The 24715-nt window shown below is 40.8% G+C and overlaps 1 protein-coding gene across 9 annotated transcripts in view; it reads right to left on the minus strand.

The window, feature by feature from the left end:
* baz2ba (bromodomain adjacent to zinc finger domain, 2Ba) overlaps positions 1 to 24715 on the minus strand; it is a 77158-nt gene that overhangs the window by 36168 nt on the left and 16275 nt on the right. The window lies entirely within an intron of this gene.

Raw genomic sequence — 24715 nt, forward strand, 5'->3', positions numbered from 1 at the left:
AGGTCCTGCAAATCTCGCCTCTCGCGCAAGGTGACAGTGTGAGCTAAAGACACAGATTGGCAAATAAATGTGGCATACTAGATCAGAGTAGATTTTAGAGTAGATGAGTATGAAAAGTAGATTTGTATGTCAACATACCTTGGAAGGACTTTATTTTCCAAGTCACAAAGCTCTCTTTTAAAGCCATGTCATACGGCTAAAAGGTCCCATGAAGGAGACTAGATTTCCCAAGGACGCACAATGACGAAATATCGTCCTGAATCTAAAAAAAATGTCTTTGACACACTAAAAGTAATTAGATTTACATTCAGGATTCTGTTGTTTACATCCCTATATGAATAGTAATAAATAGGTCCTTCATCTCAAAACAACAGGCCAAATGTCTGTGCTTCAAAAGAGAAAAGTCATCGTCCTGACGTGTAACTTGTACTTTAGTACCAATCTACAAATAAAGTAAAGCACCCGTCCGAAAACCTCTCTCGCCTGTTCTTTTGAGCCGGGGGTACAGCTACATTAGCATTATTGCAACTAAAACTGCTGACATTCTTGACACATTCTGTTCAATGGAGTCAGACTCCACCAGAAAAATTGAGACTCGGGCGGGTGGGGGGTAAACATTCCTGTTTAAAAGAGTGACGTCAGTGGCAGCTCTTGAAGAAAAAAAAATCATGTATCAATCCAAGTGTGATGAAGATTGAGGGGGAACGGTGGCCCTTCATAATTATCATAATGTACAGGAAAACAAAAGGCTCGTGTCTCAGAGGACGAGCGAGCTTATGCGGTGTCAGCTGCTAAGTGAAGCGCATCATTCCCTACCTTTTTCAGAGGAGAAAAGAGAGGATGCTTAAGGTGGAGGACAACAAGGAAATGGTATTTTGTCGTGGAAAAAAGACAGATGAAGAAATAAGACCAAAGCAAACCTGTATTTTCTCGATATCTACACTGACTGCTTCGCCTTGTCAGAATGTGATGATGTGAATAGAATTGATTCTCCTCCCTAACAAACAAGAAAAAAAAGCAATCCCTCCTTTGCAGGGGTGGAAAGCGGCGCTACCCTCCCCCTCATCTGCTCTCATCTCTCAAAGGGCCTCTTTCTGGGGATGAGAGATGGCGAGAGAAAGGACAGCAGGGGGAGAAAAGAATGTGAGGCCAGTCCATCTTCCTTCCCCGACCACAAACTGATCACTCACTGCAATTAAATCCAATAACAATAATATCATTAGGCTCGGCTGTCTATCGCCAAACACGCCGATTGCAACACTAATGCAGTGCCAAGGTATTCAAAGATCCAATCCTAACTTAATTATGAGAAATTAAAATGGATTTAGCGTCAGAATTAGCTTGATTTTATAGGTAATTAACAACACACACTGCAGTGACCAATGCTACAATATCTGTGGGCTGCTAAATCAATTTGAACAGCGGCAGCCAATCAACAAGAAGCGCTCTCAGCACGGACAGCAGCTTTTGCAGTTGCAAGGAGAAGGGAGAGAATTTATGCTAATGGACGGGCTATGATTTATAAGGTGTGTACCGGTGCGCCACCAGTAGGCTTACAACACATCGCCCAGCTGTCAATGCATGCGGCTAATAGTCGCCGGGTGCAACGGCCCTTCAGGAGATTGTATTGTTATAAACAGAACTGTGGTTTTATGGTTGTATGTCAGCTTCATCTGAAAGAGGTGTACAAAAAGAAGAGTGTTGGCACTGTGATGTCCTGTGCCCCTTCCAATGTGGCCTTGCAAAATATTTCTTTTTAAGTTTTGCATTTGGGGTTGTCACAGTTAACAAAACTTTAATATTACACTTGCATCAAGTCCACCTGGATATCGATACTTCAACAATACCATGGCTAAAAGAACAGTGGAATTACGGGCATGTTTTTTAATTATTTTAATTTAATGTTGGACACAGGAGAACATTAAAATATCTTTTTTTCACAGCTGTTTCGTGTGGTGACCCTCCATGCTGGCCATACTGTTGTTGTGTGGGGCCCTGGAGACTGAATAAAATACGATGTGGTCTACCACAGTCGAGCTATGCCAACATATGCATCAGTGCTGAAAAGACGTGATGGTGTATCATTTTGACGTTGATACTGCTATTACATGCAAGCCTAATTCAAAGGCCGTCTTGCATGCATGCACACAACAATTGAACAAAAAAAAATTCTAAAGCATTCTCAAATCCGTCACATGTTCCAACCTCAGACCCTCCCTACCCCCGATCAGCGTCTCAGGCCTGTCCCATTCCCTCTTTACCCTACCAACAATTACACCCCACAGTAACACAGAAACACACAAAACACAGAGTAGCAGATGGCTGATACTAACTGAGATAATCCGCCAACAGAGTCATCAGCATGGATCAGCGGTAATCAGAGTGTGGACACAATGTCTCTTCTCCGGCCGTAATGGAAGGAGCGCTTGGGAGGGAAATGCATTATTCCGTGTGATGCCCTGACCCCATTCGAAGACACACGGTGGTGGTGGCGGCTTACAGCTTGCTTGCTTTCTGCACTTTACTTCAGCTGACACAAAGGCATCATGACTGCATCTGCTACAAAATCTCCTTTGACTTATGGTGATTGTCATACACAGACAACTGAGCGGTTCTGTCCAGTCCTTTGCCCAAAATAATAAATATTCAACAGTGTCATAAGCACTAGACTAGAGTAACATCTATGCTCATTTCCATTAGCCTGTCTATTTGCACTATGTTAGCATTATGCCAGTCACCCTCTAATAGATGATGCGTTGCATTTGGATGTTTCAATACATAATGTTATAGTCTCATGCTTTGTGGGTCAGTTTTACAGTAAACTTCATCCGGGAGTGATAAAAAGCTGGACACCAACACGCTTTGCTCTTATTTGGTGAGAGGGGCGTGGCACACATGTCCATATAGATGTTTGATCAGCATAGTTTAGTTGTCAATCACCCCTAACTGACAAAGATCACCTTCCTTATGGCAACGGAGTGTACAAGCAAGCATGTCTGACCCCGTTTCTCCTTCCCCTCCCAGCATGCGCACACACACACACACACACACACACACACACACACACAAAACAGCCACAGTGTGTGAGTATGTGCTCCATTGTACAACATCCTGGTTTGTTTCTTGCTACATCTTTTTAACTGTCATTGTATTAACTTCCATTTCTGACTAACAGGCCTGCATCGTTTTTTTTTTGTTCTAATACAAACCGATAATAGAAACAAGTCAAGTGTAAAGTTTCAAAAACGATGTCTACAAAAATCTGATAATATTTACTGATGAGAGGCTGAATTTCTGAGGATTTGGACAATTGGATCAAGTTTGCAGACATTTATTAGAGAAAATTCTATAACTTGGTTGAACATTTGTGATTGTATATACAATTTTGTTTTCCTTTTGATTTATTTGTCAGGTTCACAATAAAGGTCAACAAGTGCCAAAAAGCTTGACAGAATGATACTTTGCCTTCTTATTTGAACTGCACGAGTCCTCTTTTTGTTTCCTAGTCTCCTATTTTATGACATAAGGAAACTTAAAACCATTTAAAATATGTTAATAAGGTCTCTTTATTACATATTTTATCCCCTCTGCAATAAATAGGTGCTTAAAAAAATTAACACTGAATTGTCAAGTATGGTGTATGACCAAACCACAGGCAAAAAAAAAAAGCCAGTCAGCGAGTACAAAGAGACTGCATGCCCCAGTGCGGCCTGTATTGGCGTCAACAACTAGTGAGTCAGGCCCCTCCCAGAGCCTTACTCCTCCTGCCCAGTGACAGATGGCAGTGCGGGGCATGATGGGGATGGGCGTCATCGCTCACCACTCCTCAGCTCGCCTTGGCTGCGCTGCTGGCCACAGGTCGTATTACAGTCACACCAGTGTCCGCCTGTCTGCCTCCATGTACCGGTGGAGCTTAGCACACTAGAGCTTCTTACTTCCTGGCCAGGGCAAAAAGGTAATGATATGATCCGGATCCAGCGTGAAAGCATATGGGAGGGATGTTCCCAGCCGCAGGATTCAAGGTCCCGTTTGTAAGGCATGGCTCAATTTCCCTGTAAGGGGCTTTAAATAAACTATAAAAAGCAGCAGCACACCTTTTTTCTTTTTTTTTTGAAACGACAAGAAATCGGCACTTGCCAAATGGCTTTATTTGCCTTTTCAAGTGCACTATGGTTGCCAAAGGCTGGAATCAACACCCCAACTCAACATCCGTCACTGCCGGGTTCCCAGTGACAATAATGTGATTTTGGGACATGGTGATGACTCGCTGGAGAGGAATAAGATAGGCTTGTCACATTGCGTTTGATGTCAAAACCTATGTGTGACAGAATAGTGTTACTCAGCTCCAACAGATATAGCACCACTCCCATTTCCTGTCCATAAATAGATGAGAATGAGCCAGAAGTGTGTGTAGCGTATCCGCGCATGCCTGTGTGCATATGCATTTATGCGCACAAACACACCCATAATGCACCATTTTAAATATCATGCAGTCAGCTCAATAACAAATTCCCATCTCTTACGCTGATGCACATCTGCATCCAGCCAGAGCTAATTATTCTCCCCATGGTAACAGAGCAGGGTGTTCGCATCAACAAAACAGCAATGTGCAGCAGACAATCATCCCTGATGAATCTGCTCTTCTCCCTCTGCTTGCTCCTCGCTCATCTGACAGCCTCAACGCTCATTACGCTTCTACAGAATGAACGTGATCTCTTCGCCACATTTGTCTACTGAACGCCGTAATGACTGATGCGCACAACACCACCATCCCGATGAAGAACAGTATGGCATTCAAACACGGACACGCCCACGCCTGTGACAACACCCTTCTTTCATTTCTCTTACATGAATAGAATTTAGTACCTGAAACTTTCTATGGCCCACATTGCTTATCTTGCACAACTCATAATTGATTCAAGGTTTTGATGAAAAGACTTGGACGATGAGAGGAAAAAATCAATCATTTCTTTCAGTTAACTTGTAATGGGCCAACATTTACAACATTTTTTAACAACTAGCCCCAAGTTTATAAATGATGGTACGTGGACCTGGCAATGATGACTGCGCTTTGGCCCGCCCACACATACACAGTGACCATCCGTGTTAGACAAAGTATTAAAATGAGAACCCGCTGTCCATTAGGGTGTATTATCTTTACAGAGCGGACCCAACGGTTCAATATTTGGCCTAAACTGTAGCACCCTAGTCTTTAGCAGTTTGTATTTCTAAATGATCGAAGGGCTGGCTTACCACCATTCGCCAGTCACAAGAAGGAGTCATGAATAACACCTTTGACCAGACTTCTTTCAACTCCACATATCCTCACATCTGGCTCATTTCAATGCACTGTGAGAATTGGTGCCGACCTCTACCAGAGCCATTTTAAAGTAGGCTGCCACCAGTTTGAAATATCATCTTACATAGGATGGGTCATGTGTTCGGGATGACGTTCTTCAGCCAAAATATGACTTAAGTATTTTTTTGCATCCCATTTTCACTTGCGGCAGCTGCAACCTTTTCAATGGTGAAAACCATGAGTGCACCCTAACTACTGCCCATCAAAAACACACACAATTTAAGTGCTCACTCAGATTAGCACCAGTACAGGCTCCAAGACTTGCATACAGACACATACAGTATTTCATACCCGAAATGTTTTACATACTGCAAACGGAAAATGCGATACAAACAGAGCACAATGAAGCGAAAACGTAAAATCACAGTATAAAAATTGTAACGTTACGATCAGTCGTTTGTTAGTCAAATATGAAGATGTATTATTTCAATGAGTAGCGCTTCTGGCAATGTGTCCCCTATCTCAGCGGCACAGAGACAGCTTGAATCCGACAGTGTTTCTTTTAAATTTTACTAGCAGCCCTATAGTACACAACTAGCGGATCTGAGAGGTCTGCAATGTTCAGATTGTTTCAGAAGGACTTGATATGTATCTCAGCTCGAAACTGTTCCGCACTGCATCCGCACTGCAATGGACAAACAATACAAGTTTTTAGCTGATTCAGCACAGGACTGCAGTCTTTGTATACTGAGAAGTGGAGTTTAAATCCTAAGCTTTCCCCAGGTTCTAACTCTGAACAAGCGGCTGGAGAAAAAAACATTTCAGTGGGTGTCTCGTATTTTGGCATCACATTTTTACTTGCAATAGAGTGCATATTTGGTACTAATGAAATATAATTGGAGATAGAGGTTGATGTTTACGCTTGGGGAGCACATTGATCCCAAAAGCTATTTAGTTCGGAATATTCCGATCCTTGGTTGTGAGCACATTGTGCCCAATGTGTATCTTTGTGATGCTTGAGAATGTGCAATGTACTTAAAACTCACACGGCAATGCCATGCATTTATTTTTTTCTAATTCAACCTCTGGGGACTTCTTTGATGATCTCCAACTTCACCCTGACTTCAACGTGTCACCCCAACATGTGGCAAAAACATTAGAGGTGAGAAACGCTACAAAAATGCTACTGTTAATTACCCCTTATGTTAAATAACCATTTGCACATTTTGCTCTATCCAGTTCCCAAAGCACGAATCTCTGTATAATAGGGCCAAAGTGATGATTTGCAAAAATTGTACCCAAGGGGTTTTTAAATATTGTGCATTGACACAAATTATACAACTGACCTCGCGCAGAGACCAAATTCCAAGTGTCTGAAAAATAAAGTATTTGAGCAATTTGTAGTCAATTTCCTCTTATTACTTGATTACTGCCGCATACGCACATGCACATGTTTTTAAGCCACGATGAACAGTGTGTTCTATTTAATTTGTCCTACTTTTGTTTTGGACTAGTTTTTCTGTTGTCGAGTAGAATATTGTTATCAACCTTTTTTAGAACGAGATTCATTTCAATTGTGTGATTCTGGTGCATCCTATGACTTAACATGAAAAATATACACACACAATAAAGAATTATGATGCAGCGCTCAAACTTCAGGCTTACATTGCCCCCCAAAACCTCATGTACTTATCGGGGATGCCAGGGAAGGAAAATGGTGGAAAAAAAATGAGCAGACTACTCCACATATGCATAATGCAAATGACATGGTTTTAAAACGGCAAAACGACTGACAATGACAGGACAATGAAGCAGCCAAAGGAGCAGCAAGCCTTTCCTTGTGCATTTGTTCCAGCCACTTGCGTCTATGACATTGGTTTCATTCATTCATTCAACATACAACTTCAGTTGTAACAAACAAAAACACTTTCATGCAAGTATGCCAACAGTGCACTACAGTAGGAAAACATTGACTTATTCATGACTACCAGTTCCCATAACCATTTACTGCTCCTGAATCATATCATGCTTAAGAATGTCATTTTTTGCTGCTCTATTTCTTCCTTCCTCAATCGCCAAACTATCCGCAGCAAATTGAGTCCATTGCATTTCTGGCAGACGATGTTTCGGTGTGTCACAACACATTGTTTCAACAAACAGTAAATAGTAGATTCATTTCATGCACATATACAGAAACATGTACGATTTCCTTTTTCCATTAGTGAATATGGAGTAGTTAAATCCATTTTACTGTACCAAGTGTTGAAACTAAGAACATATGGCAATAAACCAGACATTTGCAAAATCAAATGGTTGCTAAAAATGAATACTAGAATTCTGACTTTAAAAAAAAAAAATCATATTTCATGCAAGTATCGTATCTTGACTTATGAATGCCCCAGTTTTCTAAGTTGTACTTTGGATATGGAGTCCGAGCTCTACTGTCTTTTCTCTACTTTTTGCTAAGTAAATTCCCACCCCAAAACGTGGTTTTTATTGAGGAGCAAGTTATGTTTTTCTTCTATGCATACGACTTCTGTTCCAAAAAATAGGGTAGAACATTTTTTCATTCAACATTTTCATTCAAAAGCCACCTCACACACACAAGCACTTAGGTTGAACTGTGTTCATATTACAAGAAACCATTAGCCGATGAGACAGTTAAGTCAGCTGGCTGATTCAACTGAAAGGAAATACACCCTTGCCTATTTTGACAGTCGATAAATCATGTAAAAATATTTTTAAGCAGGCATCCTTTCAGCTTGTCCACTTCATTTTGCCTACTGTGAACAACTGGGTGATGGGTATGATGCTGCTATAAGCTTGGATTGTACTTGTAAAGCAGATTCATATTACATATATTATATATCATTGAAAACAATAGAAAGATGTCAATTTGACGGGTCCTGATTTGTTTTTGTTCTGGGTTTTTTTTCTGTTTTTTTCCACCCCTGCAATATGATAAATGTTGATTAAAGACTTTGTGTTTATTCACTGTACTGTACTAAATATCAAACCAAAACTTCAGTTTTAAAAATATCAAGCAAAATGGTTTCTTCTATCTTCGCGGTGTTCATTATGTATAGGCCACAACCCATTTGCACTTTTCTCCATCTGAGGCTCTTCTCCGCTCATTTAATTTTTTACCCTTATACTGTCTGATGCCTCTGTCATTAATAACGCCCACGGACATGAAATGAGTTTTTGAAAGGACTCTGGCTCTCAGTTTGACACAACAAATCAAAATAAGCAATAAGGAAACATAAGGCAGCAGAGAGAAACAAAATTTCCAATGCCACACAATCTGGAAATCCAATAAAGCATTAAACTCAAAATGTCAATCAATATAGATCAATTCTGATTGTTTATGAAGAACAGGCACCAGAATACTTGGAGGTAACACTAAGAGGTCCAATCAATAGTGCTTATAAAATGAAGCTAGTAAGCTAGCCGCCTTTAGATTACAGCTGCAATAAGGACCACGTTTGATTTTTAAAATAGACAGACGGGCCCCCAAAAAGCAGGAACAATATGTATGAAAAATAAAAGAAAATCTAGTTATTATTTCATACTCAATACATTTGATCAAAATTATCTATTTAATAAAATAAAAACTTCACAAACATCTGAGAATTTCTATGCCTTATAATTGCCATGAGAAAGAAAATCCAAATACATTAAAAAATATCTGGCATCTGTCCAAACCCTCCTTTGTCACAAGTAAATCTTTGTATTAAAAAAAGAAAAATAGGAGGGGGGATACATATGGTTGCAAAAGGGGTCCAGGCCCAGGGTCAATAGTTTATCTACTTCTGATTTCTCGATTGATCAAAATAATGTAAATTATTAACGCTACCATCTGAGAACATTTGCTATTTTTCTGATTGATAACGTGTGACGTCATGGTCAATTGGAACTATTATATGTCTGCTCAGATATGAATAGTACTTAATGTTAAAAAGACGGGTTGGAAAAAAATCATGTTGTATTGACAGAGATCGGGGAGAGGGTGCAGCGGGCAGTCAGCCACTCTGTTACGCTTCACTGCAACATGGGAGGGAGGCCAGCATGTATACACACACACACACGCACGCACACACACACACGTGCACACACACGGAGCGAGAACCAGAGAGAAAGAGACAGAGAGGGACACACATGGCGCAAGCAGGTGAGGTGCCAGCACATCACAGCGCTGCCATTTTTCAGTGTCTTGCTCAGGGAGAGGCGCTCTGACATTGCAGAGCGAAATCAGCAGCTTGTAATGGCGGCTGGACTGTCACTACTCTCTTCGCACACACACACGCTCTACCTCCCTCTACCACAATGAATTTCATGATATTATCTCCCATGATTAGCATAACATAATCACTTTTACCAAATTGGCTTTTAATTGCAAGGAGCAATCTTTTATCGGTCTTTGTTGAAGCTTTTAGAGTAAGTGTTTTTACATTTTTTTGGACAAAGTGGAGCAAGGCAAGAGCGTAGACATGCAACGAAATACACAGGTGAAAAGACCAAACAATAGAAGGGTTTGATGAGTTTATCAAGGGAATTCTTTGTGTTGTTTTGGGGCGGTATAAACCCCAATGGTTATCGTGGGGGTATGATACGTAACACGTTATTAATACTACTGGTGGTACATGGGCTCCCTCTGACTCCAAATAATCCCTGCCTTGACAGTTCATTTGTATTAAACGCTTTAGTACATTTACATTTAAGCTTGAAGAAATGTCTAAACTTATTATTTATGGACCATCTAAACTTTCAATTACAACACAATTGAATGAAATCATTATTTCAGTATGTTTTTTGTTATTGTAAATTTAAATGTTTATGTTCAAACTTTGAAATTTCAGGAATAAAAGAATCTATCTCCTTTTGGTCATTTTAGGTGGTAATTTTAGTTTCACTCCTTCTACACTGTTGAGTTGAAACACTTAAGTCATTAACACACGCCTAAAACTATTCAAAACACACTTTTTAAAGCATTCCTCTGTGTAAAAAGAGGCCAGCCACTTTTTTCCTCGGAGGGATGGGCAAATATAGGGAGAGGAACAATGGAAGGAGACAACAGAGTAATTGCGGGAGTTCCAGTACACTTACAGATCCTTTTTGCTATGTCTATTATACATATTGTGGTAAAAAATAAAATAAAAAATACACCACATGGTGCCAGCAGGTATGACTAGTTAGTAGCTGCTCTAGAAATAGATCACCAGTGGTGGGACACTGATTTACTAATAATAATTAAAACAAAAGAATACTTTTCTTTCTTTCAGTCTTTAACTTAGCATACTACATATTGCATTACATTTAGCTTAAAAGTAAAAAACAGTCCTATTTACCAAAATATTTTTAAAAAGTACAATATCAAACAGTAATTTAAAAAAACATGGTTCTCATCCCTTAAGAAGGTAATATCAATATGACTACACTTAATTTTTGATCACTCCCATTAGGAGTAATAAATCAGTGCATATTTAAAAATGTTGACCTAAACAAATTTTGGCGAACAAAGGTCTGCTAGCTTGATGCTGACGCATGCAAAAATGCCAGAACCATACTAAGGATACTTAGCATAGATATTAGAGTTTAAACCGTTAGTACACATGTAGAATATACTGACACATGGAGAATATACTTCTCTCTGCTCTGTGGGAACAACTACTTAAAGTAGACCTTCTATGAATCAGCAATAAAGTCAACCTCCTGACATATTTATGAGTTTTAAAATGGTGCATAACCCCAACTTGACTTGTGGATATTTAAATTTACCCTTATACAAACATGTAATGTAATGGTATCCAAACATAGCTGCTTATTATGTTATCTGCATAAAATCAATCACTCATATCTGTGATTAATTCCCTGGCATGTTGTTGTGCCTGTCAGGCGCAGTGTTGAGCAATGATTAACAGCTCGCGACTCTAAAAACCACATTACCACGATGTTTTAGATTAGCCAATCCTTACCGGGCCATTACTACAGTAAAAAAGCTAACTGTTGTCACATGGGCAGATGTCAGTCTGTAGCCTCAATCGGCAACGATGACTAAAAATCCTGGCACTCAAACTTTTCCTCCCAAAGTTTCACTCTGGGCCAACACACTTTGGAGGAACCAGAATAGTATGCCCACGGGAAGAAATATGATTCAACTTGAAATATGTGGGAAGTGTCAAGGCCAAATCTCTCAGTGTAGGCTACGCTATAAACTTCAACTAAGCCGATTTCATTAATGTGACATTAGCATTTGTAATGAGAAAACGGGGGGAAAGAACCCCTGGGGACATCTTTGCGCCGTTACAAAAATCACACGTGTGTGTGCTTGCCCACGCACGCATTCACGAGCTGCAATATCAGGCAATTATTTACATCCGTATTACACCAGAATCACACAGAGCAGCCAAAACGTTGCGTTTGTGTGGGTTTGATAATGAAATATCACAGCTTACTGTGTGCAAACTAACTATGACGGGAAATATTTTCAAGATGGACTGAGTAGATCATTTCAGACAAATAAAGCCCACCTTCTCCTCGTACAATATGGCTCTCAACAGGTCAAAGGTGGCACCCATTGAGTCAATAACAAAATGTCATCGCTTTTTACAAAAAAACAAAAATGCTGTAACGTGACCTATAATGAAATTCTGATTCAATGCGTCAGAACCTTTTCAGGTGCATGTAGTTATTTATGAGATTTTGGCATCCAGCGTACAAGATATTTCATGTGTTTGTTAATGGATACGCATCACTTGAAATCTGAACTGTAAAGTATTCAACAGCGTCTTTAGCCAAAAGACAAGGGGAATGCCAGATAAAATACTTTCCTTTGCAAACAAATGGTTGGGCAATAAAGTGAGGCAACATGCCAATTCAACATGCAATTATGATAATCAGGTCACAATTAATCAGTTTAACTACTGCTTTGAGCTGCTGCAGTTACCTCTGTTACTTACAATTTACAAAAGAAAAAAATCTATCCATTATCCAAATAGCTTTATCCTTCTAAGGGTCACGGGCGTGCTGGAACATATCTCAGCTGACTTTGGGCAGCAATTTGTAAAAAAATGTAATACTTTTGTAATAAGTCTTCCTGGGTCCTTTAATAAACAAATAAGTGAAAAATAAATAACCATCACAGCTCTACATCATGCTATATTAGGAGCAATTAAGAAATGTGTTTTCAAAATTTTGTGGGTGAGATTTTACCAAAAGGTATGGAATAATAAAATTCCACGAGAATGCTTGAGGACCCTCAAATGTTAGTTACTCCGCAATGTATAGTTGTTTTGTATGCAATCTGTGTAACCATAGCATAAAAATTGAATTACATACTTCATCTGAGGCTTACGGGGGGATTTAAGATGTCTGGTGGAGCTCCAGTGACAGAATGGTAAGAGGAAATTTTGTTCAAAAGTGGTATTTTTTGAGTGTAAAATTGCTCAATTTTTAACACTTTGGCTGCCCATTTTGCCATCATCACTTACGCATTAGGAAATGATCTTGACACTTCCTTCACTACACTTACCAATGATAGTCTGTGTACGGGAATGCATGAAGAAGTATTGCAGTAAATGAATAAAAATGTATGTCATTGGAAAAAGCACTCTGGTTTCACACCTCTGCTCCTCTATCCAGGGTAATTTTGCTCCCCCTGGGTACAAATGTAGAAGGCCATTTCAAACGTCCAGCTGTGCCTTTAAAAGACTGACTATGTCAGCAGCGATAGGCTTCTTTGAAATGCTGTGCTGAATATCAACAGAATAGAGATCTTTTTCTTTTTGCCAGTGACATGGCCCCATTTCCTGTGTCGGCACACATCCCTTGTGCGATTACAGATAGGCCATTTCATAATGTTTGAAAACAATAGATGGCAGGATACATACTGGTGGCAGAAATAGGATTTACTACTGCTGAACTGAACCGCAATCATGGTTAAAAACATATACTTTGTGGTTGCGTCACCAGATAAATCCCAAAATGTGTCTTTTTTTTCTCAGTTTCCCCAAAATGTAAATCAATAAATCAGCAGTATAAACGATACACAATATTACCACAACGTCTAGCTTACAATATTACCCGTTTTTTATACAGTTGGTTGATTGGTCATATAGCAGAGATGATCAACTTTGTGACTAGTTGAAATTTTTACCAGCACACATTCAAAAGTTTGCCACAGTTGCGAGCATAATGGTCGTAGCCTTGAGCCCAATCGATCACATAAACAGGCTATAATTATAATGAACTATTTGACATACAATATTTCACAAATACAATTCACTTTATAATCGGCTGTGTTAAAATGTATGAATACAGTATAGTTCATTAATAATCGGGTGCAGTTAATGGTCCGAGAAATATAGTACGTTACTTAAAACTGGTGATACTACCCCATTTTATTGCATTTTCTATATACAATGTTTTATTAGTAAAAGACAAGATTAAATATTATTGTCAGAATATAAAATAAAATTACGTATACTGAGATACAAAATGTTACAGAGATTACACAGCACTAACCACCACCTGAGGGTGAACAGAGAATATGTCAAGACTGCCTATTGATGTTGATAGGCAGTTCTCAAAGGAAGTCCATCTACAAAAGGTTTGCTTTGGTTATCTGTACAAGCAAAACATTATGGCTAGACTAGTTGTTAACAACAGCTTCACACCATTTTACCCACTTTGCCATCAAAAGACCACATCTGTGCCATTAATCCAAGCAACAGAAAAGACACTTAGCCTAAATGATCATGTTAACGTGTCTTGATTTCCACCCCATCTATTTTTGAATCAAGGTAACTGCCGAAATTTAAATCACGCCTGGCATTCTGTCTCCTTTTGAAGCAAATCTTTTCGACTGACACATTTAATCTACAATCGTAGAAAATAGGGCTAAAATACTTTTTCATATGACATGAAAGTTTGTTTACTAGTGGTGCCTTTGGAGAAAGCTCAGTCTTTCATATACAGGCAACGTCAGATCGTGGAAAAGTTTAAAAAATGGGGTCACAATAGGTGAGCCTGAATTGTTGACTTAAGTCGAGCTCAGTCTTGACATTGCTGCATTGCAATCACACTCCGACAGGTAAGTGAAACAATACCCACTGGATCAACTGGTCCCGTTCTTAAGATGGCCACACTTCCCTAGTGGATGATCCACTCACTCAACCGACCCCTCCTGTTGTTCCATTTCTAAAAGGAAGATTCAAAACGGGTAAAGAGTAACCGTCTCAGCGCTGGTGAGCGGTAAGACTGAAATTGAAGCCGTCTCGGCCTGCTTACCGATAGCCATGTCTCACCAAGTCAGTGCCAAGGAAGGAGTCGGACCTAAGACCACTGCTTAGGGTCTGTCTGTTCACACATGTTTGCTTAGATTACACAAGGCTCAAATATGACTCGTCCCATCCAGGGTAGGGGTTGCACTCTCATTGTTGTTTTGCTCAAACGCAAACACACATCCTGTAAACACACACACATACTCTCTGTACTGATAAGCACATCATAGGCTCAGACAGAAGAGCCTGTGGTTCCACACACCTGCCAAAGACAGATGTTCGGAATAAATCAGAGAAACTCCATACTGGCCCATTTCCAATAACTCGGGTCACAGTAGACAGAGTGGAGAGCAAACAGCTGCATGTGACAACACAACCGTGGAAGAGACGACAATGCCGTGCATGCATGCGTGCGCCTGACATCCGTATGCAAGGAGAGAAAGTCCACATTATAATGAGAGCAGAAGAGTTCCACTCATTTTCTGAGTATTTTGGGTGTGCAGCTTCACCTCTTCCTGAGCTGAGAGAGCAATTTTTCTGGAAGAAAACAAAATCCTCCAATGACAGACAAACAAGTCGCAACAAGGCGGAAAAGCAGTGTGGGTGGTTTTTAAGAGGAAGTGCTTTTTCCCCCTGCTGCTGACTAGATTAATTTTAGGATTTTTTTATTTAAATATATCCCTACCATCTTATAAAAAAGACAAAGGCCCTTTTCAGATGTGTTGTACATTTAAATACAGAGGGAGAAAAATATATGTTTATCCTATGACCTTCAAGCGCATAATCCAAGCATGTGACATCACTCTACATCCTGTCACTCAGTGTGGCCCACTTCCTGCTTCCAAAATGAAAAGTCTATGTCTGTCCTTTGTCAATTCGTTTTTTTAGCTTTTGTCGTCTAGCAGGCTGGGAGAAGCAATGCAACCTTTGTGTGTGTGTGTGTGTATGAGATGCAAGTGTGGGCTCTGTTTGTGTCAAAAAAAAACACACCCTTCACGCTTTGTGGCCCAGGAACAGGATGAAGCAGGGAGTTAACCAGCAGCTAGCTCACTGACATTATCTCCTTTCTTTGCTGTCTTGGAATGCCAGCTTGCTGTGAAACTCCAAATATGTGACATCCTGTCACACCACTTGCGTGCGTGCGTCGCGAAACAGTGAATTCTGTGCATATGTGTGACTGTTTTCCATTGTCTTCCCAAAGCACAAAGCCATGTGGGTATGTCTCCAACTTAATAAAGCTTCAAAAAGTAAACAGAATGACGTTTACAACAGTTTTGTTGACTTGGTTGAAATCAAAATGAAAACTTGAACGCATTGAAAAGGAGTTTCTTAATCATGTATCTGTTGTCCTAGAGTTTGAGCTCTGGTACGGTACAAAACTTTGCCACAATCTTAATGCTAGCACAAAATGCAAAATGGCATAAACGAGCTACTGAATAGTATCTATGTGATGGTGTTATAACACTTCAAGCCATGGCTATATTAACAAAGAGTAGCAACATGTAATCAAAATGTCTGTGATAAAAAATTAAAGCTCACAGATTCACTTACAGGCGTGAAACGTCTTTGATTGTGTCTATTATACTGCCCCCAGTGGCCAAGGTTGCACATGCCAGAAGGTTTCACAATTAAATAATTTAGAATTTATCTTAAGTCATAGTGAAGGGCTAAGAATCTTTAAAAAATCATCCTACTACTTTATCAACATCTTCTGCACTGTGTTTGAAACTGTAGATTTTCTATTTCTTTAAGTTTTCTGTACTGCATGTTTGAAATAAAAATGGGCAAAATGAAGCACACCCTTTTGATGACGCCAACATCCATGACTTAAGAGGTCAGGCAGCATGTCCAGGCTCAACACTTGCGGTTAAGGGGATGAAACCAAGTGTGAAATATGAGAAGACAAGCCAACATTGTTTCTCAAATGACAAACATGTCTTGTTTGCCTGCGAGAAACGTGTGTTATGTTTCAAACCAACAACCTTCATACAAGGAATTAAAATGTGCCTTCTACTGGCTGGGATCAGATGCGTTAATCAGTAATGGCCTGTTGTACTTCAGACAGGCATTCGGAGTGTTAGCCAGTGCATGTTGTGTTACTAACAAGGCTAACGCCTCGACGATTTGAGTTGCTTCAAAAACACGAGGCCAAGAGATAATAATCCACCTGGACACTTTCCATGTAAAACATATGGAAAAAATCCTTAATTTTTCCTTTTTCCACCCACAATAGCTATTAATATCTCTCTTGAGAACATTTGCTCATGTCCCACTAAGGACTGGAATTCCTGCTTGAAACAGACTCATCTTGAAGGAAGGAGAGGCAGTCAGGCATTCTTCATGTGCTCGTCGTATGCACTGCACTCTGTCAGGAATGTCCATCCATTTTTTTTTCCCAAATACATACAGATAAATTTAATTATGCAAGGGCCAATTCGAAAACATGACAAAACTCGTTCATCTAAGCAATTATATATTGTTTATAAGATGTCTATACGAGTACTCAAGTGCCAAAGTACAGATGGGATGTAATTAAAAAATACTCGACTACTAAGCAGTGCATTTGACAGATATGTATCTGTATTCTCACTTGATGTCTTAAAAAATTCCAGATTTTCTATCTTGAGTCGGCCTAATACCGCAAGGCTTCCACGGAATGCGGAAGTGCTGAAGTTAGGATCTTTTTAAGCTTCCATGAACGTTAATAGATGTGTTGCCAAGATAGTTTTTAGTGTACTTCAAACTGGTTCAGAAAAATAATGGAGTGCAAAGAACATTGATATCAATCAATTGGTGAAACTCGATGGAACCCACCATATTTTAACAAACGGGATTTCCGCACCACAACAACTATATCTATGAAACTATAAATTGTCATGCTTGCCTCCCATTCTTTATTTAGTGTTGTGCAGTGTGTCAAATGTTATTTTGAGTATTTGCTGCAGGCTACGAAAAAGTGGACAGTGGGCCTCAAATGGGCCCTGGGCCATAGTTTAGCTAGCCCTACTCAATGTGCACCCAGTCTCGTAAACCCAATGACTACTAATGACCATGCACTCAAGACCTCCTCACTTACACACATACGCACAAATACACACACACACACGGACACACAGATTAGGGTCACTTGAAGTGACGTAATCTAAACCCTTCTACACAACATAGCTTATTCCGCTCCTGTCACTCAAACAAAGGTAACCTTTCTCTGAAAATAATTCTCCGTAATATCAACAAGGAGCGCTAAATCCTCACAACCTGACAAGAATTGTCCGCAGCCGCGCCAAAAAGCTGTGTTAAAATGACAGGGCTGTAAATTGTTTTAATTATAGCCCGCACAGATAACAGCCTGCGGTAACATCAGCCTTTTCTTCGCGCCTTCTACAAGATCCACAGACTGTATTCCCTGGAAAATGCCATTGTTGTGTGTTTATTGAAGAGTGTGTGTGTATGTGTGCGCGCGCGCGTGTGTGTGAATACAATATTCATTTTGCTGCAGGAGGACAATCTATGAATAACAATGAGAGACGCTAATGAAATCAGCCATCAACCTGCGATACATACATATTAAAGCAGGACCTCAGAGTGTCATTCGCTTAGTGCATCATTTGTTCCCCCTTATTTTTCTCTCCATGCCACCTGACCTTTAGAATATGTACCCCCGTCGCCCGTTCCCCACTCTTCACGTCTCAATGTTTCAAATAGTAGGTGTACATGCAGTGCTGACTTTGCTGCATTATAGGCATTGGTAATATTTTGGTGACAATACGAGATCAAATTGGTGTCGCAAATCAATTGTACCAATCAAATGAACTGAAATTAGATCAAGTCATTCCAGTCACTACATTTAATTACATGTTTTTATTTAAAATAGGTTGGTTCCATTCAATAATTGCTAAGACTGTGGCTCTCCTTGCCCACATGCGAGCGCATAACAGTACTGTACTACGAAAACTGCAGCGGTAACGGTGTTGCACACAAATTATAGACCAAAATTAAATATATAATATAAATAAACTACATTGAATATTCTTTTCTAATTAAAATACCAAAAGGTCATTGTACATTGGCATTTGGCATTGAGGAGGTGGATTGTTATATTTGCTTTTGCTGCACACGTGAAGCTGTTAGACAAGAGAAGCACAATTCTGACATTGCCAACAACCAGAATGAGGGTGCCAGGATTTCAGATGTTGATGGCAAAGACGCAATCACAGCATGCATGACATCATTCATGTAAGTAGCTTAGCTAAGATCTACATACAGTAACATCGAAGTTCTTCCTAAATTGACATACGGACTCAAAACAGTGACGGTTATTAAAGTTCACATAAATCTTTTTTGCCTCAAACGAGTATTGTAAATGGTAACTCGGGTTCAACCGAACGGCGCCTTGTCTGTAATGTCATCCCATCCTCGCTGCTCCTCCCTTTGCCTGCGAAGACACTTTACAGCTCCGGTCTCTTGTCTCTCCCTTTCTCTCCCTACCCCCCCTCCTCCCCACGCTGGCAGGGAAATGGATCCCTCCACCTGACAGTGGCCATTTTGAGCCTTCTCTCCACTTCTGCTTCCCTGTAAACAATGGGAGAGGGATAATTGATCAAACAGCCAAAGAACCCTTCGAGCAGGGAAGGTCACCGCCCGCCAGCCCAGCTCGCCAAGGAGAGGAGAGGAGAGGAGAAGAGGAGCAGATATGTGTGTCAATATGTGCATTTGTCTGTGTAGGCAGTGCGAATGTAAGTGTAATGCATGCATCTATGCATACATCTATGCATGCATGTGTGACAGACTGGATGTATTATAGTGCATACGTGTGTGCAAAGGGAATGGGTGCATATGAGGGTCCCTGTGATGCTCTTGAACTGCCATTTTTCTTCGCTGACAAAGACTCCATCTGCCACAGAGCCATTTGCTGCCTCCTGAGTCGGGAGAGCATTCTGCAAGCCGCGTTCACCTTCATGTCACCTCCACACAGATCACGCCTTGCTGACGCTGTATATGCCGCACACACTCCTCTAAAGACACACTGCTGTTTTTTTCCCCCTCTATTCCTCGCAATGAACAATGGCGGCGTCCGGACAGAAGTAATATATATTAGGCACCGCAGATTCTTGCTTTTTTTTATTATAATAATGCTCAGTTCTGGCTAGTATTGTCTTATAACAATATGTATTGTGATTATTATAAAGCGCCTTTGTTTGTGGCCATTCAACTTGAAATGCAAAATAAAGTTTTTAACAAACACCACTTATTTCCAGAAATATATCCATTCCGTTTTATTTCTGAACCTTTGAAATTCTAGTTTGCACAATGCAAAGGTAAAACAACATCAGCAATTAATATTTGACATATTCTTAAATAAAAATCAACATAAAGCCAGCAGTCAGAGCTTCCCCTTCTTAAAATAGAACTAAAAAACAAAAACAAAATGATAGAACCGGGTTCAAAAGGTTTAAGTGTTGAATGTAGGCCAGGGGTCACAGTCCTTTTTGCAAAGGTAAAACAACATCAGCAATTAATATTTGACATATTCTTAAATAAAAATCAACATAGAACCAGCAGTCAGAGCTTCCCCTTCTTAAAATAGAACTAAAAAACAAAAACAAAATGATAGAACTGGGTTCAAAACGTTTAAATGTTGAATGTAGGCCAGGGGTCACAGTCCTTTTTGAAACAGAGTTCTACCAGTTAGATGCAAAAACAGCAAATTTGCTATTATTGATAATTAATGATATTCATCTAAATGAGGACATTGGCCATAGTGATTATTTTCAACAATTTTCAACAATGATTTGATGGGTAAACAAACTATTTTTCTATCCTCACAAATAGTTTGTTCTGTCGAATGATCAACTCTGCAACATTCCTTGTCAATCACAATAACCACTGCATCACCAGTGGGCTATTTTTAGAACAGGCCTGCGGGCTATCTCATGCGTTCCTTGCGGTGCACTGATGCCTGTGGGCATTTTGGTCATTTGTATGATTCACTCCAGTAAATGCAGGTTTCATGGGGAGTTTCATTACATTTGCTTTAACACAGGAAAAGAGGTGAACCCAAACGGCCGGTTTTGGAGCCCAAAGGATTATTAAGAGCAGTGTGGTAATTGTCAATTAAAAACGGGCATCATTAATTTCAGTTTGTCCAGCTGTAATGTTAGCACTCATTTTCCGCAACACGTTGTGGTCGACGTGCTCTTTGTTGTTGCAACAGCCGAGCCTTTTTCATAAATACTATATTTGACTTGCTCACTCATACCCGTTAAGTGTGTCCAAGCAACCGCATAGCTGATATCGCTGTGCAACCATCAGCGCTGTGCATTGTGGGAGTGTCTGCTGGGGCAGAGAGACGCGACAGGGGCTGAGGGATTCACACGCCTCTGAAAGACAGCCAGAGGGGGAGAGAGAGCGGGAGACATGCAGCAGGGAGGGAGTGCGGGGGGAGCAAAATACAGAGGGGGGGCTGGTAACTGGAAATGAGAGATGGCATTTTAAAGAGGAAGCTGAATTTCACCTGCAATTACCGTAGCTCCGGGGCACATGGCTCGGTTAAGAGACATTTCATTCCAAAGCCACTGTGTGCCACGGCTGCAACACAGAGCTCTGAGAGGCACGTAAGTAAGAGGGAGGGGGGGGAGCGGTGGAAAAGTCTTCACTGCCCAAGATGGCCCTCAGCAGATGTGGCGATGAAAGAGAGGACGCAAGGCAGGGATGTAACTCAGGAGAGGAGGAGGATGCAAAAGAGAAGAGAAAGGGGATATCTCATTCAGGACGCCCCTGCACAGCCATCTGCACACCACACCAGACAGCTGAAATGGGCCTCTGAGAGCACACAAACACACACTCCCAATCCCGATAGCGTGCAAACTCACACATACTCGACAAAAAGCAGATCAAAACCCTGCAAATAGTGACATTCAACCAAAGCCGCCAGTGTTTAATGATTAATATCTATCGTTGCAGTCGTTTGTGTCTTTCGATGAAACCTCATTTCGTCCCACACGAGTCCAAATGGAGCCGCAACGCTTTACCCGAGGCTGCACGTCCTGGCTAGTTTCACCAGGCGTACTCCTGTGTTTCAGAGAAGTGTGACTACACAAATACTGTAATGAGCTCTCCCTGGGAGCTAAGGGCCTCCTGGCTGTGCTAATGGTTCCTCTGGACTGCAGCTGTATCAAGGTTACAACCTGGCCTGGCAAACGGGCCTGGGGACTCGCGGGCCGCGTAGGGGCAAACGCTTCCCAGCAACTAGCATGCCGGTAAGCCAGGTTCCGAAGGACTATTTGGTGAAGGATGTTGAGCAACGGGGCGGCTGAAGAGGCCAAGCAAAGAATAAAGTGTTGAGGAGATGCGGTTTGGTCATAAATGCAAAAGATAGCCTCAATAAACCAAAAGACTCAGAGAGCAACAGCTGCAAGAGGTGTATGTGTGCGTGTGTGTGTGCGCGTGTGTGCGACAAAAAGAATGACTGTGTGTGGTCTGCTTAATGATCAGCCACAACACAGCAAACCTTGCATGTACCATATGCACAGACACACACACACACACGCGCAAACCCGCGCGCGCTCACACACACACACACACACACACACACGACAGAGAGAACATATTTGTATAGGCGCTAAAACACTCAAGCAGTGGGGATTCATCCATTAAAGGCAAAAACCAGCATGATAATCTTCAGTTGTGAGTTAACAGTCAGCAAACGTTTTTAACCTGATGTATTAAATGGCCTAACCTTAAACAAAATGAGATGATACGTTTTCAAATAAACATTAAACATTAACATTAAACAATCGCTCTAAAGTTGATTGTCCCTGCAATCTTACAAATGAAGGCATATTATTGCAATATGCCCTGACCTCCATTTACTGTAGTAGGATTTCACTATATATATAAGCCATTCTCTCCTTTATTCCTCACTAATTTTCTCCTTTTGTATTATAATATAGCTGGAGAGGCCAGTGCAATCTGATTCTTTCTTGAAATTCATTATGTTGCTTGGATTTCAATTTAAAAAAATACAGAACAGTATGTGCGGTGGCTCAAAATACTGCAGCCAGATAAGAAAATAAGTTGCTGGTTGTAATTTGTTGGCAACTGTCCAGCTCAGTCGTGGCAACGCTTGGTGTGCATCGGGCCAAAGTGAGACGATGCACATCAATGACCCGCCTTCATTACGTATTACCCTTACCAAGATTTTCCAGCAAAATTGAATGCCTTGTCAATATTTTTTTTTCCCCATCCCAAAACTCAGCTTCAATCGTTGAAAATCACAAACTAAACCGAAGCCACAAATGGCGTGACGATATCGCTAGCAACTACCGTTGAACACAATCTTTAACAAACTTCCCTACATAAAGAGCAACTTTTCAAGAGCAACAAATTGTTCCTATTTTTCATTGTTTCATATAGGGGCAAATGATTTGAATCTACACACTTGAAGTTACACTTGCAAACTCGAATACCACAGTTGAGATTGAAAAAAAGTGAAAAGGAAATAACACATTCAAGCTCAGTCCAAGGGCCTCAAATTCCAATCAACTGCTGAGACTAAGTTGCTGTATGACGATACCCACACAACTGGATTGCAGGCTCGACATCCCAGCATGAACTATAAAAAGCACACAGACACACACACACATCGGCGCACACACACACAGACCTCTTGTTGTCGCCCTCTGTGACAGCTTGGGTTTGTTTCCCTGGTTTTGTCTGGGCCCCAATTCATTGAGGCCCCCTCATGACCACGCACATTATCGTCCAGGCGGGCAGCCCCCAAGCGGACTGAGGCTCCCTGGGCGCGGGCAGTGATTCATGGCACAAGGGTCTGGAAAAGCGCAGCCTCACTCTTCTTGAGCTGGTGACAGGGAGAGTGCAAGCTTTTTTGGCAGAGGGGGTTAATCAGAAGTCTGGCTGGTGGACTGAACCCGATTAAGTAAGACCGTGAGGACCAAGACGTGTGTTGTAAGGAATCACACGCTCTACTTAAGTGAAAGTACAAATACTCATATAAAAAAAAAAAAAAAAAAGGCACCTGTTAAAGTACTGATTCAACTTTGCCAATACAATTCGTCCATATTCCCTAAACATCAAACAGTAAATCTAATGACTTATATAATGATTGTTGGTTTAAATTTGCTGGCCATCACATCACTTTGTGTTATTTAGGCTAGTATGCTAGCTAATGCCATTGAGGAGTGAAGGTGGTTTAATTGTGTTGAATATTCTTAAGTATTGAATTTACTTAGCCCACAAATAGCCAAAATTTTAGGATATTGTTGACTGTACATTAATAATAAGTTTATTTTATACATAGAAAGGAATAAGGTGTCAGAAACATAAATACCAAATACCTAATTTACTTACCCAAGTATTTGTACTTGTTTTTTTTCCCCCCCCACCACTGTGTATGTGTGCCTTCAGAACATCTAAAGACGACATGATGGGCAAGCCCCAACTGAACGCCGAATGTGTCAGCTGAATGTACGCCGTCTATCGAGACTCCTTCCTCTCTATCCCGAGGACAGGCTCCCAGCAGCTTTTTTAACAACCGTAGCTCCGAGGCAAGTGCAAAGTACTAAATGTTTCGGCGTTATCTCAACACTTCCTTAATCTAACAGGGAACCAGTTTAAAGGGCACTGGGAGAAAGAAAAAAAAGACAGAAACAAAGCGCAAGAGCTGAAAATGATAGCGCTTGCTCAGATTGATGAAACCCTATTCGGCTTTTGTGACAGGCAGCAAGACACACAAATTCTTCCCCTCGGGCTATGAGGTGTAATTTTCCCTTCCACTGTCACAAGGGCCGTGTCGAAAAATTATCTGAAGCTCAGTGACTGACTGGCTCAGAAATGTGTACGTTATGTCTATGTGTAATACGGCAATTCTGTTTCATTGTAACGCACAGTAGAATGCGGATGGAAATGTTGGCCCCACAGGGGACACACACACACACACACTTAAAGAGCAAAGTTGTGGGGCTGACGCAAGACTATCTCTGTCTCACGTGTCTTTCCCTTACGGCCGCCTGCTGTTCCTGACCTTCGAGATGTTTTTCTCTCTCTCCCTCTCCCTTTATTCCTCTCTAATTCACACTCACGCGGCGCACATCCACCCTCGCACGCATCCATACATGCA

The sequence above is a fragment of the Syngnathus floridae genome, chromosome 3, assembly GCF_059516105.1.
Source record: "Syngnathus floridae isolate MCC-2025c chromosome 3, RoL_Sflo_1.0, whole genome shotgun sequence".
Classification (NCBI taxonomy): Eukaryota; Metazoa; Chordata; class Actinopteri; order Syngnathiformes; family Syngnathidae; genus Syngnathus; species Syngnathus floridae.